Source organism: Bubalus bubalis, chromosome 3 (genome assembly GCF_019923935.1).
Source record: "Bubalus bubalis isolate 160015118507 breed Murrah chromosome 3, NDDB_SH_1, whole genome shotgun sequence".
Lineage (NCBI taxonomy): Eukaryota > Metazoa > Chordata > Mammalia > Artiodactyla > Bovidae > Bubalus > Bubalus bubalis.
The window spans coordinates 23,776,614-23,782,958 of record NC_059159.1 but is presented as its reverse complement, the minus strand read 5'-3'; positions in this window follow the sequence as shown (position 1 = coordinate 23,782,958).

The window sequence follows — 6,345 nt, the reverse complement described above, 5'->3', positions numbered from 1 at the left end:
TCAGGAAAAAATACATGCTATCAAGCAGAAACAGCCTACACACACACAAAGACAGACACACACTCATCTGTCCCCATCCTTCATGTCCTCCCTTCCCTGGGAGAAGCAACATGCCCCCTCTGGTCCACCTGAGCCTTTGTACTAGAGACTGTCCAGGAGACAGCAGGCCACACCTCTCTGACCTTGCATCCTCCTCCCTGCTGTCCTCTCTTCCTATCTCTCCCATCCCAGCCCCTAGGAAGGATGTCTACACTCACACTCTCTCTCCCTTCCCACCCAATCTTCTGACACCTCTCCCCCCACACTGGATCAGTTGACCCCTCTCTGAGACCCCAGCCCTGTAGGCCACTCCCTCCCTCTTCTCTCCTCCCTGGTTTCCATGACACCACTCTTTCTGGAGGTCCCTCTCCATCTCTGGAGTTTCCTTCTCATGCTCCTTGAGGTTCCTCCCCCACCCCCCTTTTAAATGCCAGCATTCCCTGAGCCTCTGGCCTTGGCTTTCTGCTCTCTGCACCTGCACAGCTTTCCAGCTTGATCTTACCCTCGCCAGGACTTCAGTTACTATCCACTGCTGACAATGCTCAAAGATATCTCTGAATATTTTTCAAAGTATCAAGGATATGGCAGAAGAGGTAGGCAAAATATTACATATGCTTCAAAAGCATTTTATAATTTTTAAGGTGATATACAAATCCAATCCTCTTTTGGGGTGGTCCAGTAAACCTCCAATGCAGCAATCCCAACCTGAATCCATCAACTCTCTCCCAATTCTGCACCTCCTCCCTTCTTCAGGAGTCCAGTTGTTTGAGACAGAAACCTGGGCGTCACCCTCCCACTCCATGACTGCCAACTGTCAACAATCAGCTTCTCTCAGTTTCACCCCCTACACATTCCCTCTCTCCATCCCCACCAACACTCCAGTCCAGGACCTCTTCCTCACTCCCTGAAACATTTAAGCACTCATCCATTTACCCATTCATTCATTCATCAAGTATTAACTGAGCACCCACTACGTGCCCAACACTGATCCAGGTGTTTCAGTTACATCAGTAAACACAGCAGGTAAAAATCATTGCCCTATAGAACTAAATAGACATTTCTCCAAAGAAGACACACAGATGTGCCAACGGGAATGTGACAAAGTGCTCAGCCCTGCTAATTGTTAGAGAAATGCAAATCAAAACCACAATGAGGGGCTTCTCTGGTAGCTCAGGGGTAAAGAATTCACCTGCCAATGCAATAGACATGGGTTCAATCCCTGATCTGAGAAGATCCCACATTCCATGGAGCAACTAAGCCTGTGTACCATACCTATTAAGCCTGTGCTCTGGAGCCCAGGAGCCAGAACTACTGAAGCCCATGCGCCTGGAGGCTGTGATCCACAAGAGAAGCCACCTTGATGATAAGCTCCTTACTGCAACAAAGAGTAGCCCCTGCTTGCTGCAACTAGAGAAAAGCCCACGCAGCAATGAAATAATAAATAAAAACAGCCAAAAATAGACAAAGATAATTTTTTCATTATTAAAAAATAATGACCACAATGAGGTATCATCTCACACCTGTCAGAAAGACCATCATTGAAAAGTCTACAAATAATAAATGCTGGAGAGGGTGTGGATTCTGTCCACGGGATTCTCCAGGCAAGAATACTGGAGCGGGTTGCCATGCCCTCCTCCAGGGGAATCTTCCCAACCCAGGGATCGAAGCCGTGTCTCTTAACATTTCCTGCGCTGGCAGGTGAGTTCTTTACCACTAGCGCCACCTGGGAAGACAAATATTATGATATCACTTATAAGTGGAGTATAAAATATGACACATATGAACTTATTGACAAAACAGACACGGACTCACAAACACAGAAAACAAACTTATAATTACCAAATGGGAAAGGAGTGGGGAGGGACAAATTAGGAGCATGGGATTAACAGATACAAACTACTATACATAAAATATGTAATCAACAGGGCTTTACTGTATAACACAGGTAACTATATTCATTATCTTGTAATAAGGGACAAAATAATATGAAAAAAAACATTTATCACTTAGCTGTATACCTGAAAGTAACACAATGTTGGAAATCAATTTACTTCAACAGAAGAAAATCACTGCACTGTGGAACTTACATTCTAGAACTTGCAATAATTTCAGAAGTCACTCTGTTTTCCACCTTTACCCCTCTGACCACCAACTGTGTTGTGACTACTGAACTTTGCAACATGTACACCTGCTCAGCATCTTCCATGGGACCTCATGTTCCTGGGGTCAAATCTGAACCACAGGTAAAGTGTCTTGACCCCTTCCCTCCCACCCCCCTTTCCTGAAACACTTGTACCCCTTGGACACAGCAGGGTATGTACATTCGCTCATCCTTGGCCTGTGATGGTCTCCCTCCCCTGGCTATCCAGAAAACTTCTGGTCACCTTCAAGTCATAGCTCAGCCTGGCTCCTCCAAGGAGCCTTGCCTGACTTCCCCAGACAGAAACTGGAACTTCTTCTCCTGGGCTCCCTCTGTAAAAGGTCCATTCCCCATCATAACACATATCGCACTGCATGGTGATGTTTGCCTGCCTACCAGCCAGCCTTTCCCCTCCACCCCGGGCACCTGCAGGGCTGCAACCTGCCTTATCCTTTCTGCATCACCAGTGCCTGGTCCATTACCTGGTACATAGTGAGAGTGAAAAGAAAGTGAAGTCGCTCAGTCGTGTCCGACTCTTTGCGACCCCATGAACTGTAGCCTACCAGGCTCTTCTGTCCATGGGATTTTCCAGGCAATAGTACTGGAGTAGATTGCCATTAGGGGTCAACAAATGGTAGTGGATTAAAGAAATAATTTAGTAGGAGGTGACAGACAGGGAGAGGCTTGGGGAGAAGGGGCTAGCTAGTCCCCAGAGCAGCCCCCTTATTGATAATTTGAACCGACCTCATGGTTAAAGGCAGTGTTCAAATCCTGCTTCTGCACCTTCTGGCTGTGCACTCTGAGCTTGTTTCCTTCCGTATAAAATGAGAACAGGAATGAGATCTATCTCGGTGTCGTTGCAAGATTGTTAGATGCTTAGCACAGTGCCTGGCACATTGGCTTTCATCAGAAGTGAGCTGCTGCTGTTACCACGGCTACTGTGGTCAGCACATCACTACCACCACAGCTGGCCACTCTTGCCTCCTGACCCGTCCCTCCCCCAGCACTGTTATCCACTATTTCCTCCTTCTCACCCCTCAATCTATGTTTGATCCACTGCGGTCAGCCTCCACCCCCGCTAGTGCCTGGAATTTTCCAGGCGGAAGTCATCAAGGAGGCACCCCCTCCTCTCCTCCTCAAAGAACCCTTTCCTCCCTTGACCTCTCAGTGGCATGTGACCTGGCATCACTTCCTCTTTCTTAAAGTTCCTCTCTGACTTCCATGAAGTGAACTCCCTGCTTCTCAGGATAGCCTTCTGGCCCTCTCACTCTGGGTCTCTGCAACCCAGACTGCAGATCCAAACCCAAACAATCGACTGCCTGCTAAGCATCACCACCCTACGTGTCACAGACACCCGATGTCAGCAGGCCCAGAGCAGTTCCTCGTCAGCTCCACCACCCCACTGCCACTCCTGAATTCTACAGTGAGTGCAGAGAGCTCCAACCAGCAAGTCCTCTCCATCGGACCTCTGGGAGTCATCCTCCTGGTCTTGCCTTGCCAAACAGTTCCTGTCGCAGTCTTAACATTCCACTTCTTTACATCCTCATCTGCTGCCCTTTGCTCATCCCCTCTGCTGGAGTCAAATCCTCATCTCTCAACTGGATCTTTTGTTGAAGTCTCCTACCAGTTGCTATTCAACTGTGGTCTCTGGAGTAGCACCACCTGGGAGTTTGCTAAAAATATTGGGTCTCAACCCCCACCTCAGACCTACTGAGTCATATTTTGCATTTTAACAAGACCCCCAGGGGAATCACGTGCACTCAAGGTTGAGAATTGCTGTCCTAATCCATCTAACCTCCCCACAACCCTAACCAATCCCAGACTTGACAATCAGTGTGCAAATAAGGCTAAGTACCTTTTACTTAAAAGCCCTTACTGGCTCCCCACTGCTCTCAGGATTAAATCCAAACTCCTTGGCAAAATGACCTGGATCCCCTTAATCTGGTTTTTGGCCATCCCGCTAACCCTCCCTCCTGTTCCCCTACTATACATACCACCATGGGGTGTCCACAATGTATAACTCCAATGTACTGGTTCCCACCTTTGCTGGTTTCCACCTCTGAGCCTTTAAACATGCTGTTCCCCCTGCCTGGAAAGTTCTTCTGTCCCTTATCTGCCTGCAAACCCTCCCTCCCTCCCTCACTTGGTCCTAGCTCAGGCTTTCCCTAACCCCATAAATAGTTACTTCCTTCCTCCCAGTGTTAACATTGTTCTTAGCACTATCACAGCCATTATCATCTTGAACTGAAGTTGTTTGTCTATATCTGTCATTCCCACCATCCCAGGTACTATCTGTGTATCTCCTATGGGCTGCCCATGATGATCCAATGAAGAGTTTGCTGAAAGACAGAATAATACAACTTTTTCCACTTCTGTCCTAATGGCAACTATAACAGGAGGCATGATTAGATTTCAGGAGGAACTGGTGAAAAAGAACACAGAAGGGCAAATGTGCTATTAATTTGTCACCCCTCAGCCTGGAAATTTCCCCAAGAGCAAAATCATCAACCACAGAATGTTAATTCCAAGGGGATTTTCAAGATCCAGCCACCCAACCAAATGATAAAGAGGGCAACTGCTTTGCCCAAGGTCACCTAGCTGGTTAGGGGCAGGGCTGGACTGGATTCCAAGTACCTCTGGAAAGTTTGGGCAGATGGCTACCTTATTCCATGAACCTCTTCCCTTCCTACCCATTTTAACTCCCTAAAGCAAGTCCCCTGTGTCCTAACATGACCAAAGGAACTTCCTGGGCTCAAAGCTCTTAAAACACCTGTTGGGACCTTGGCTGGCTGGAGTTGTCAAAGCCCTGCAGTTTGGAGGAGGGGATCCAATTATCCCCATTTTCCAGATTGGCAAATAGAGGCAGTGACAATCTGTGTTACACTGCTAGCTAATGGCAGAGGTAGGATTTGACACTAAGCACTGTGCTCTTCCCGTAGAAAGAGCTGAAAAGCCAAAAATTCCACCAGGGTAGTCACTATTTATTACAATAATCATGACGACTGGCCGCCTAATGCTTGGGGGGGAATCCCCTCACTCCCACCAGTTCCTCTTTAAATCGAGCCTCTATTCCTCTTGCACAGGATGTCTGACTTAGGAAAGAACCTGTTCACCCACTCTCGCACCCCAACCAAGCTTACTGTAGAGACTGCGGCAGTCATAACCCTTGACGGGGAAATCACCCTTCCCTATGCCAGGCATTGACAGTGTCACTGCTCACATCAACACTGAACTTGGTACTGTGTCCCCATTCTGAGATGGGGAAATTGAGGGTCCCAGATAAGCCATTACTAATCTATGGTCAAGTCAGTAAACGACTAACCTGGGTACCAAACCAAGGTCTTTCCGACTCTAGGGTCCCATCTTTCTATCTGGCCATGCCAGGCTCTCCCAGACCACAGGAAAACCACCTGAAGCCTCTTATTGTCTGGGTTATCTCGGAAAAGTAACCTAACCTCTCTGAACGCCCCCAAGGTCAGAAGCTTTGCTTTCGGGGGATAAAATGATAAGCAAACGGGACGCAAATAAAATGCAAACCCGCGGGCGCCAGCGCAATCCTTTCCCGGAGCCTGGGGCTTTCTAGTGCGGAGGGCGCGCCCCCGGGACCGGCGAAACCAAGCGCCTGGCCAGCTAGGAGAAGCGAAACCTCAACACTCTTCAGCCTCCCCCGCTAGGTTCCGGGAACGAGCGAACAAGGCTTCGTGGAAATGAGATCGGCGGCAGCCGCCTCAGATCCCAGGACCACCCCGACCACAACCCGCAGTCCCGGGCCGGGAGGTGCGGGGGCCGGCGCGGTCGGGCCCGAGCAGCAGCGCGATGCGCGCTTCCGCCCCGCTCCGCTCCGGCAGCGGCCGCGGCAGCCCCACAATCCCCTTCTGGCTCCGGGGACGGGCGGGGCGGGGCGGGGCGGGGCGGGCCGAGCGGGCGGAAATAATTTTCTGTTTGGTCCTCTCTGCCCCAGTCCCTCAGCCGCGGGACGCGCTAGGCGGGCGAGCGTGCCGGAGGCGGGAAGCCAGAGCGGGAACGCGCTGCCCTGGAACCCTTAGAGGGGTGGAGAGGGGAAGAGCAGGGATTGAGCGCCTACTGTGCGCCCTAGCGCTTTACAAAAGGATTTTCGTTAGATCTTCACTGCAGCCCTTGCCAGAGGGGGTTAACGCCCCTTTTAA